Raw genomic sequence first — 12216 nt, forward strand, 5'->3', positions numbered from 1 at the left:
ACCCCCTCACCTGGAAGGGATTTTCCCCAACACTTAGATCGCTGGCCCCAGAGAAGGAGAGAGGCCCACGTGATTGGTGAGTTAGGATGAGGAACTGGACACACCTCCAGTACCCACGGCTCCCCACCCATGGGGTCCCAAGAGAGCTCCTCCCACTCCTATGTGGGGGGGGGGGGTGGCGGGGTTTCCAGCTGCTTGTGCTGGATGGAGAAAGTCTGTCCCTTTCTGGGTTGGTTCTCCTTTTCTTTTTCTTTTTTGTAGATATTTTATTTATTTATTTGAGAAAGAGCACAAGCAGGGGGAGGGGCAGAAGGAGAGGGAGAAGCAGGTTCACTGCTGAGCAAGGACCCTGATGCGGGGCTCGATCCCAGGACCCTGAGATCATGACCTGAGCCGAAGGCAGACGCTTAACCGACTGAGCTACCCAGGTGTCCCTTCTTTTCTTTTAATTAATAGACTTTATTTTTTGGAGCAATCTTAGATTTACAGAAAATTGAGTAGATAGTACAGAGTTCCCATATACCCCCCTTCCTTGTCCACTGCTCCCCTATTATTAACGTTTTACACTGGGGTGATGCATTTGTTACAACCGATGAACTAATACAGATACACTGCTATTAACTAAAGTCCATAGTTTAAGTTAGGGTCTACTGTCTCTGGTGCACAGTTATCTGTGGGTGTGGAAAAACGTATAATGTTGTGTATCCACAATTACAGTGTGGGTACATACTGTCCTGTATGACACGGTGGATACCAGTCTCACTGCCCTAAAGACCCACCATACTCCACCTGTTCATCCTTCGTCTCACTCCCCCAGACCCCAGGCAACCATTGGGCTTTGTAGTGTCTCTATAATTTTGCCTTTGCCAGAATGTCCTGTAGTTGGAATCATACGTATGCAGCCTTCTCAGACCGGTCCCTCCGACTAAGCAATATGCATTTAAAGTTAGTCCATGCCTTTTCATGGCTTAACTGCTAGATCTTTTTTTAGCACTGAATAATATTCCATTGTATGGCTATGCATTGCATTGTCTCTTCATCTACTGAAGGACATCTCAGTTGCTTTCAGTTTGGGGTGATTATGAATAAATCTGCTACAAACATCAATGTGCAGGGTTTTGTGTGGGCAGTTAGTTTTCAGGTCAGTTGGTTGAATACCAAGGCGCGTGATTGCTGGATCATGTGATGAGGCTATGTTTTGCTTTGTAAGAAACTACCAACCTGTCTCCCAAAGTGGATATACTATTGTTCATTTCCAGCAGCAATGAGTGAGAGTTCCTCTTGCTGCAAGTGCTCACCAGCATTTGAGCTTGTTTATTTTAGCTTTTTGGATTTTGGCCATTTTGATTTTAATAGTTGTGTGTGGTATCTAGTTTTAATTTGCAGTTGACTAATTCAGATAATCTTGGTCATCTTTTCTGATGCTTATTTGCCAATCTGTATATCTTCTTCCGTGAGGTGTCTGTTTAGACCTTTCGCCCATTTTTAAGTTGGGTTGTTTGGGGCATCGGTTTAGTATCTGCCTTCTCAGGTCATGATCCCACGGTTCTGGGATGGAGCCCCTCATCAGGCTCCCTGCTCAGCGGGGAGCCTGCTTCTCCCTCTCCCTCTGATGCTCCCCCTGCTTGCGCTTACTCTGTCTGTCAAATAAATAAATAAAATCATTTAAAAAAGGACACTGTCCTACATAAAAAAATAATATAATAAATTGGGTTGTTCATTTGCTTTCTTACTGTTGCGTTATAAGAGTTCTTTGTATATTTTGGATACAAGTTCTTTATCAGATACGTGTTTTGCAAATATTTTTTCCCAGTCTCTGACTTATATTTTCAATATCTTGACGGAGTTCTGCTTTAAGAAGCTACTGTTGGGGCACCTGGCTTCCTCGGTCGGTGGAGCATGGGACTCTTGATCTGGGGGTTGTGAGTTCAAGCCCCAAACTGGGCATAGAACTTACTTAAAAAAATAAAATAAAAATAAGAACAAGCTCATTGTTGCCTCACCCCCTAATCCAGCTTCTGTCAGTAAGAAGGATATGTCCCTGTCTTTCTCTCAGTGGATTTGAACTTGAGCAGGGGGGAAAGGGTACATGTATTGAGCCCCTAAAACCCTAATACCTGCTACCTCAAGTGCTGGAATGAAGATCAAATGGTTTAATCTTTACAAAGCCCTTGGAGCAGAGCCTGGAACATATTAAGTGCTCAATTAACTTAGATAATTATAATAACAAGTGTTACATCTTTTTTTTTTTTTTAAGATTTTATTTATTCATTTGAGACACAGAGATATATATAGAGAGAGAGCATGAGCAGTGGGAGAAGCAGAGGAAGAGAGAGAAGCAGACTCCCCGCTGAGCCAGGAGCCCGATGTGGGGCTCGATCCCAGGACCCTGGGATTATGACCTGAGCCGAAGGCAGACGCTTAACCATCTGAGCCACCCAGGTGCCCCATAAGTGTTACATCTTTTAATAGCTAATGGAGTCAGTCCTTCCTCATTATGCCTCCATTACAGAATTTTTCCTAGCAATTTTTGCACATTTACTCTTCTAGATGAATCATTTAATTAATTTTTAAAATATCCTGTTAGGATTTCATTAAATGCATAAGTAATTTAGAAAAAAATAGACATTTTAACGATGTTGGGTTTCTCGGGGTGCCTGGGTGGCACAGTCGGTTAAGCCTCTGACTTGGGACTGGCTCAGGTCATGATCTCAGGGTTGTGGGATCAAGCCCCGCATTGGGCTCCACACTCAGCATGGAGTCTGCTTGAGATTCTCTCTCCCTCTCCCTCTCCCTCTGCTCCTCCTGCTTGTACTCTCTCTCTAAAATAAATGGATGAATCTTAAAAAACAAAAAAAAGATGCTGAGTTTCTCTCCAAGAATAAAGCTTGTCTTTTGATTCAGATCTTCCCTTTATGCCCCTTTTCTTCACATAGAACTTAACACAATCCTTGCTAAATTTATTTCCTGGTATTTTACAGTTTTTTCCCAAATGCTATTGTGAATCAAGTCTTTTCTTCAGATACATATCCTAACCAATTACTATGTATCTATAGATAGGCTACATACAGGCAATTGATTTTTTTAATAGCCTTTATTTTTTGGAGTAGTTTTAGGTTCACAGCAAAATTAAGCAGAAGATACAGAGATTTCCCATACATCCCTGGCACCCACACATACACAGACTTCCCCCTTATCAACATTCCCCACGAGAGTGGGACATCCGTTACAATTGATGAGCCTGCACTGACACATCATCGTCACCCAGAGTCCATGAGGGTTCCCTCTTGGTGTCTCACATTCTATGGGTTTGGACAAATGCATAATCATGTATATCCACCATTATAGTATCACATAGACTAGTTGCACTTGGTTTTGTTTTTTTTTTTTAAAGATTTTATTTATTTATTTGACAGAGACAGAGAGCGAGAGCAGGAACACAAGCAGAGGGAGTGGGAGAGGGAGAAGCAGGCTTCCTGCCGAGCAGGGAGCCCGATGCGGGGCTCGATCCCAGGACCCTGGGATCATGACCTGAGCCGAAGGCAGATGCTTAACCAACTGAGCCACCCAGGCGCCCTGCACTTGGTTTTTAAATAGTAATTTTTTCAATTGACTCTCTTAGCTTTTCCAAGTAATAATCTAAAAATAGTGGAATTTGGCCTCTGCACTTCCAACAGTTATCCCTCTTATTTATGTGTCCTGTCTAATTGCATGGCTTAGTTCCCCCAGAGCAGCAGTAAAGTAAGTGTGGTGACAGGAAGTCCTTGCCTTGTTCCAGAAGTTAATGGGAATGCATCTCATGTTTCACTAGAGAATAGAATGCTGGCTTTGGTGTCATATATTTATACATATCTTATCATGTTGAAGCATAAAATCCATTCCTATTTTAATAAGGTATTTTTCTGAGATTAGGAATGGATGTTGGATTTTATGAAATACCTCCTTAGCATCTATTGAGATGCTCATCTGGTGTTTCTCCTGCAGTCAATTCATTTGGTGAAAGATAGGATTCTCTACAATTCAGCAAACAAGGCTCAGAGAGGTCAAGTCACTTGCCTAGGGTCACACAATGGGCAGGTGGCAGAGCTGGTGTCTCCTTCTTTCAGCCCATTCTCCTTATCCCTGCCCCCCAATGCTGCCTGTTCTGAATGCTTGTGACCTCACAGCTCCTGGGACACTAACCTGCACCCCTGGTCCCCTGCCAGGCCTTACCCACAGTCCATGTCACCTCTGTGGCCCCCACTGCAGGAGAGATGCAGGCCCGGTTCAGCAGCCACCCATGTCTCACCCATGAACACAGGTTCAAGCCTCAGGAGACAGGCCGAGGCTGAGCAGGGGGTATGGAGCGGCCCCAGGGTCACAGAAGGTAGAAGAAAAAGGGTTTTCCACCAGGCTTGATTAAAGAGGAAGGAGCATGTGGCTGCTACTGGGCAGACGCATGGCTTCACGGAGGTGGATTTAAAGCAGGCACACCGGGACGCCTGGGTGGCTCAGGTCATGATCCCAGAGTCCTGGGATCGAGTCCCACATCGGCCTCCCTGCTCAGCGGGGAGCCTTCTTCTCCCTCGCTTTTTACCCCTCCCCCTCACGCGTGTTCTCTCTCTCGTTAGCTCTGCTCTCTCTCTCAAATAAATAACCTTTAAAAAAAATGAACTTACTGTAATTAAATCCTCAGAGTCATCCTACCTGCAAGAAGACAGGGTCTTCTCAGTGTTGAGTGCTTTACAGACCATGTACCCCATTTTACAGATGAGGAAATCGAGGCTGAGGGAGGGAAAATAACTTACCTAGGGTTGCTTGGGGGGTGGTGGCGGAGAGGTCAAGCAGACTGCAACGTCAGTATTTCAGCCTCCTGCAGATTTTCTGAGACCTGCGAGGTGACCCTGTCACCAGGTGGTCAGTGCAAACAAGTGGTATGGGGGATGGGGAGGATGCCGCAAATAGCCGAGGGCCTCCTGGGACTGAACTCCATTTTACATATGATAAAACTGAGAATTCAGGGGCCTGCCTGAGGTCCCGGAGCAAGTGAGCAGGGGGGGCCAGCTTCAGATGGGTTTGCTTGAGGACGCTGCATCACGTGGTGACTTGTCCCCATCTGGGAAGGAAGCGCAACACCAGTCTCCTTTCTCCTTCTTCTGGGTTGTCGGCCACTCTCAAATTGTCCACCAGGAGGCGCTGGATAACAAAGCTGGGACCTGAGCTTCGCAGAGCTCTCCTCCCCAGCGGCCCAGGACATCTCCCCTGGGGGCCCCACGATTCTCTCCGCTGCCTGATCACCTGCAGCCCCTCCTCACCCACCCAGCAGCCTGGACAGACCTCCAGGTGTCATCTTTGGCTCACCGTCCCCCGTCCCAAGTGTGGGAGGCCACACTTGTGCTGATCGAGGTGGCATTTCTGGCCTAGATCAGGACCTGGGCAGTCTGGCTCCCCCACCTCGCTGGTCTCTCCCCTGGCCAGCTGGGCCCTTGGCCATGTTCCTGCACCTCTTCCATTTCCAGAACTCCTCCTTTTCCTTCTTTGCTCTAAAACCAGGGCCCAGACAGGGTGAGGTGGCTGTGGGCTCACCAGGCCACTTGGAGGCTCACGGGAGATGCTCGGCCTCCCCTCCTCCATGGCGCCCCCCCATCTCCAACTCTGTAACCCCTTGTTTCTGGATGCGAGACCCCCCAGACCTTCAGCTCCTCGAGGGCAGCCCATGGAGGCCTCCATACAGCCTGCTAAGTGCACGAATAGCACAAGGTCCCCTTGTGGGTCGCCGTGTGGTCCAGACAGGACGGGGCCTCTGCGGGAGGGGACCCCACGGGATCTGTGGTTGGGTCCTCTGCCCCTGCCATTCCCAGGGGGACTGGAAGTGGACTGTGGGACTTGACTTTCCACTAACCAGACACCAAGAAGCTGACCAAGAACCCAGTGAAGCCAGGTCCTAATTCACGCAGATGACACGTGTGTGGGCTAGCTTGCCCAGGGGAGCCTCTGCGGGGTGTGTGGGTTCACCAAGCAGGTCCTTTGCCACTCCCCTAGGTGTGCAGGCGTCCCACTGGGGCCGGGGGGTCCTGGGGTCATTTAGTGCTATGTGGACATTAACTAATGTGGACCCCCATGGAGAGAAAGTTCTGCCTTTTCAAGTCTCTTTCCAGCCTCTGATTACATGGATGGCCTTTACTGGGTGAACACCATTTTCATCCAGGGAAGAACAGGAACCCCAGCCCCACCCCAGGTCTTGGGACATTACTCAGCTAGAATTTAATCACATTTTTTCCATTGTTTTTATCTTTATGGTTACTTTCTATTTCTGGTAAATGATATTTGTTCTCTACTTGGGATGACACAAAAGTTTTTTTTAAAAGAAAACAGTGAACCAATTCAAGGATTTAACAGAAGATGGGGCTCAGATGGAACAGACCTCTCAGAATGCCCTGGAATGCATGGAGTTTGGGGAATGGAGAATGCACTCCTCTGACCCTCCCAACTACCCAGTCGGTGCCTTAGCTGGGGTATTGTCCCCTTTGCACAGCTGAGGAGACAGAGGTCCCTAGAGGGGAAGTGATCACGACAGAGAAAGGCCTTGACTGGATGGGACTCTGCCATCCCATCCCCCACCCCCATGCCCAAATCTTGCATCCCAGAGCCTGGGCTCCTTCACCTGGGGCCAGGAACTCATACCTTGGCTGGCAGCATGGGCTTTGGGAGCCAGGATGGCAAAGCCCTTGAGTGTCAGGGATCTGACAGGCAGCTTTCTCTCCAAAGCACTCACCACTGACCCATGTGCTCCTTAACCCCGCGAGGCACTCCCTCACGGAGGAGGGAGTGCAGCCCCACAGATGGGTGTGTGGTGCATCATCATCTCTGCACTGCAGGTGGGAAACAGACTCCAGCCAAGGGATGTGCCCAAGGCCACAGAGCCAGCAGGTGCATAGGGGGTCTGGGCCTTGAACCCAACTCCATCGGAGCCTGGAACCTGTGTTCTTTCCTTGCCCAGCTTCCAGTGTGTCAAGAATCTGAATCCTCCTGAATCTTAGAGGCGGACTTCTTGGGAACCCCCCCCCCCCCCGGGACTCTCTCTGGACTTATTTCGTGTCCCATGATGCTCTTTGTTGGCATCACAGCCAGAAACATGGGAAAGGGCCCACACGGCCAGTCCGCAAGCAGCTCTGGGGCGACTCCTGCCTTCCTGTGAGCCTCAGTTATGGCCTCCGGGACACTGAGCTGCTAACCTTACGCATATCCCACACAGGGTTGCTGTGTGGGTCCCAGGCCCTCACTATGCTTCCCTCCGCTCCTTCATGCGGGGTCTTGGTCTCCCCACGCCATACCTGGAGCACAGGATGCCATCACATAGTCGAGCTCTCGTGACCTGCACAGTTAGGTCCATGGACAGACCATGGATGGTCAGTTACTGAGGAAGTTCACTGAATTAGAGAGCCTTGGGTAACAAGGGGCACACACGTGCCTTCAACAGTTTGCTTGAGCGTGTGTAAGCGGACATCCCCTAGGGAGATGTTGGTGAGCACACAGACCCTTCTGGAACCTGGGGCTGCTGCTAGAGAGGACCATGCTTCTTGCCTGACCCACCCCCATCAGGCAGCACCTGTGACTTCCAGGCGTGGCCCCCAAAGCTGAGTGAGATCCCCCGGAGGTCCTACAAGCCATGTGCACACAGAGCCCTTCCGGATTTTGATTATTTCCTCCCTGTATTTAGCAGCCAGCTCCCTCACCTCCTTTGCAGAAATGGTTTAAGCAACTGGCTTGTATCACACTTTCCTGCGGGGTTCAAGTTTATTCTCACGGAAACCACCGCACTTTTTATGTTTTGCCCTTAAGTTTCAACAACTTACAAAACAATTACGTTAGGGTTTACAACCTCAAGGATAAAACAGGCACAATCTGGTTTAGGGACAAACACCGTGGATCTCGCTTGGGTGGGGTGGCCTTGAGAGAGGCCAAGGTGGCACTCCAGGTGCCCTGTGGGCATGGAGAGACGGGGTGCCACAGCAGGGAGCAGGTTCTACCTCTGTTTTGTGTCAGCTGTAGGGACTCTGGGAGCATCTCTGTAGCCCGAGTGGGATGGCACCTTCCCTGCATCCCCCAGAGCCTGTGCATAAACAGGTGCCCCTGGCGGTCCCCACTCCTGGTGTCCAGTGGGGGTGACAGCACACCCTCTGGCCCCTTCCCCTCCTCACACACCAGGACACCCACCCACCCAGACTTAGGGCCCCTTATCCTTTTGCCCCATTTTCATCCTGCACCCGGTCACAGAACACCTCTGGGGAGGGATGAGGTGCCCCATTACTAAGCTTCATGGAGCCCCATTCTTTTCTTTCAGTCAAGGCTGGGGCTTGGGTGAAGTGAGAGAGGCACACTCCTCAGGCCCCACATTGAAGGGAGTGCCCAAAAACAGGGATCAGGACAAACAACCCAATTAATAGTGGGCATAGGGTCTGTAATAGACATTTCTTCGAAGAAGATACGCTAATGGTCAACAAGCACATGAAAAGATGCTCAACATCGTTAATCGCAAGGCAAATGCACATCAAATCCACACTGAGATCCCACCTCACAGCCACTGGATGGCTGCAATCAGAAAGACAAGCAATGACAAGTGCCGGCAAGGACGTGGGGAAATGGGAACCCTCCGACATTGCTGGTCAGAATGGGAAATGGGGTAGCCACTTTGTTTTTTTGGGGGTAGCCACTTTGAAAAACAATTCGGTGGTTCCTCAATAAGGTAAACATAGAATCACACCATGGCCCAGCAATTCCACCTCTAATATATCCCCAAGAGAAATGAAAATATATATCCACACAAAAATTTGCATGCAGATGTGCATAGCAGCATTACTTTTTTTTTTTTTAAGATTTTATTTATTTATTTGAGAGAGAGAGAGAGAGATCACAAGCGAGGTGGAGGGGCAGGGGGAGAGGGACAAGCAGACTCCCCATTGAGCAGGGAGACTGATGCGGGGCTCAATCCCAGGACCCTGAGATCATGACCTGAGCTGAAGGCAGACGTCCAACTGACTGAGCCACCCAGGTGCCCCACAGCATTACTCATAATAGCCCCCAAGTGCAAACAACCTAAATATCCATAAACAGAAGAATGGATAAATAAAGTATATATCCATACACTGGAATGTTATTCAGCCAGACCTTGGTTTCTAATGCCATTCTCCAGCTCCTTGGAGAAATGGCTGATTCTGGGACTAGGGCAGCATCTATACAAGATAAGCCTGGAGCACCTCGTCGTGCCAGGAACCAGGGACGTGCTTAAACATATACATGTTGGGATGCCTGGGTGGCTCAGTCAGTTAAGCAGCTGCCTTTGGCTCGGGTCATGATTCCAGGGTCCTGGGATCGAGTCCCACATCGGGCTCCTTGCTCAGCGGGGAGCCTGCTTCTCCCTCTGCCTGCCGCTCCCCATGTTTGTACTCTCACTCTAGCAAATAAATAAATAAAATCTTTTTTTTTAAAGATTTATTTATTCACTTGAGAGAGCGAGAATGAGAGAGAGTACATGAGAGGGGGGAGGGTCAGAGGGAGAAGCAGGCTCCTCGCCGAGCAGGGAGCCCGAAGCGGGACTCGATCCCGGGACTCCAGGATCACGACCTGAGCCGAAGGCAGTCGCTTAACCAACTGAGCCACCCAGGCGCCCTAAATAAAATCTTAAAAAAAAATAAACACACACATGCTGTGTGCTAAAGGGACACGGGCCAACAAAGTTACCGATGGCCAAAGACAATCTGAGTAAAAGAAAGAAAGGAGAGAATTGGATGATAACCCAAAGTAGGAAAATCTCTTTAAAAATATAGCCATGTGGTAAGAAAAAAAAAGAAGAAGGTAGTAGGAGGGGAAGAATGAAGGGGGGGAAATCGGAGGGGTAGACGAACCATGAGAGACGATGGACTCTGAAAAACAAACTGAGGGTTCTAGAGGGGAGGGGGGGTGGGAGGATGGGTTAGCCTGGTGATGGGTATGGAGGAGGGCACATTCTGCATGGAGCACTGGGTGTTATGCACAAACAATGAATCATGGAACACTACATCTAAAACTAATGATGTAATGTATGGGGATTAACATAAGAATAAGAAATTAAAAAAATATATATATAGCCATGTGGGCGCCTGGGTGGCTCAGTTGGTTAAGCGACTGCCTTCGGCTCAGGTCATGATCCTGGAGTCCTGGGATCGAGTCCCGCATCGGGCTCCCTGCTCAGCAGGGAGTCTGCTTCTCCCTCTGATCCTTCCCCCTCTCATGCTCTCTGTCTCATTCTCTATCTCAAATAAATAAATAAAATCTTTAAAAATAAAAAAAATAAATAAAAATATAGCCATGAGTCCATATTAATATAAATGATTGACTACATAAATGAACAGGGGAGGGGGACAAATCTCCCAGGCAGGAGAATTCCAAATAACTTACGTAGAGCCCCACATTCAAGGAGGTGAGCAGAACTCCCGCTCAAGCGTGGTGGTGCCCAGGAGCTTCCTCCCAGAGTATAGCTGATCTGATCAGATCTTTCCAAGAACTCCCTAGGTGCACCCCATATTGTCTCCATTTTACAGATGAGGAAACTGAACCTCAGAGAGGCCAAGTAACAGATCACATGGCTAGTCAACGGGAAGCTTTTCAGCTCCCCGGGGGGGGGGCGGGGTGTCCTGGCCTGTTCCCTGTCTGGCCTGCTCCCCGCAGTGTACCCTCAGATCTCACAGGGGGTGAGGGACATAACTGACACTCAATAAAATTGTCAAACGAGTGAAAGAGGGAGAGGACAGAAGTTAGAGACTGAGCGGTCGCATGAGTGACTGGGTGCCGTGGGGCTGTGTGACTCCGGGCAGTTCCAGGACCTCTGAGTCTGTCTCAGGGTCTCCATCTGTGAGCCTAAGATGGCTTTCCTGTCTCATCGGGTGATATAAGAACAAAGTGAGGTCACTGGTGTGCACTGGATATGAAGCTCACACCATGCACAGTTGTACAAGAAACACTGATTTCTGTTTTCTAGCAGTTTCAGTGCCTAACACACAGCTGGCGGGAAACACAAGCTCAGCTCTAGAGTCTCAGGAATTTCGGGTGGGGGCCTGGGTGGGGGGGGCACCTGTCTTCACGAATCAGCACAGGCTGGCTGAAATTGAGCAGCTCCCTGCTGCCTCCTATCCCTATGGGGCTCAGGGGCTTTTCTAGGGAGACTACCTGGGTCTGGTCTCTGGCAGTGTGACCCACAGAGGAAACAGATGCAGTTAGAAACGTCTGGGCCTGTCCTGCAAGAACCAAGCAAAGGGGGGAGTGGAAACCCAGCTTGACCCCCACCGTGGGCGCCCACCAAGCCCTGGATCCCAGAGTGGGGCAGAGCAGGGGCATCTCCCTGAGGGGGCACCTCTCTCTAACTCACACAAGGCATCCTATGGGCCAGCAGGAGTGCGGGGGGTGGGGGGGATGGGGGGTTTAGGTCCCTTGGCTCCAGGATCTCCACACCTCCTTTAGCCCCCTGCCACTTGCCCCAGCCGTGGGTCTGCCTCTCTGGGAGCCTTGATTCCTCTGTGCATTCTCAAGGAGCTCTTGCCCGTGCTGGAAGTCCTCTTCCTGCTCCAGACAGGCGGCGGGCTTCTGCTCAGCCTAGCCCTTCCCCAGGGGCAGCGAACACACGGAAAAGGAAGGAGGAAAATACAGGGGAAAACAGAGAGAAAGTGGAGCCCAGATCAAGATCTCTGATCCTATCTGCCCACGAAAGCAAAGCGCCTGGCGCCCCGCTCCCTTCCTCCTTCTTGTGCATCAAATCCCACACCCTCCTGAGGTCCTCAGAGCCCCTTCCCATCCTCTCCTTGCCCAGGTCACACACAGCAAGTCAGAAATGGAGCCTTTTCCAGCTCTAGGACCCAGGGGTGACCCCCACCGGGTGGCAGCCAGCTCACTTCAACTGCTCTGTGGTCACAGGCATGCCGACTGACCCCTTCTCCTGGGGACCCTCCCGTGCGCACCTCTGCCAGCCCGGTGATTCCAGTGGGCGTTCCCGACCCCCACCCCCACTTGACTCCGCCTCCCTCACTGGAATGATTGGCTAAGCGGAGGCACGTGACCCAAACTGAGCCAATCAGAGAGTGCCGTTTCCCAAAGATGGACATATGACAAAACGGGCCCAATCACGGTCCTTCCCTAGGATTTCTTTATTCAAACCAGCCCGGCGCGGGTGCTGGAGGCACGTGCGAGTGGGAGGAGGCCCGTCAG

The sequence above is a fragment of the Mirounga leonina genome, unplaced genomic scaffold (genome assembly GCF_011800145.1).
Source record: "Mirounga leonina isolate KUSES-001 unplaced genomic scaffold, KU_Mleo_1.0 Mir_418, whole genome shotgun sequence".
Taxonomy (NCBI): domain Eukaryota; kingdom Metazoa; phylum Chordata; class Mammalia; order Carnivora; family Phocidae; genus Mirounga; species Mirounga leonina.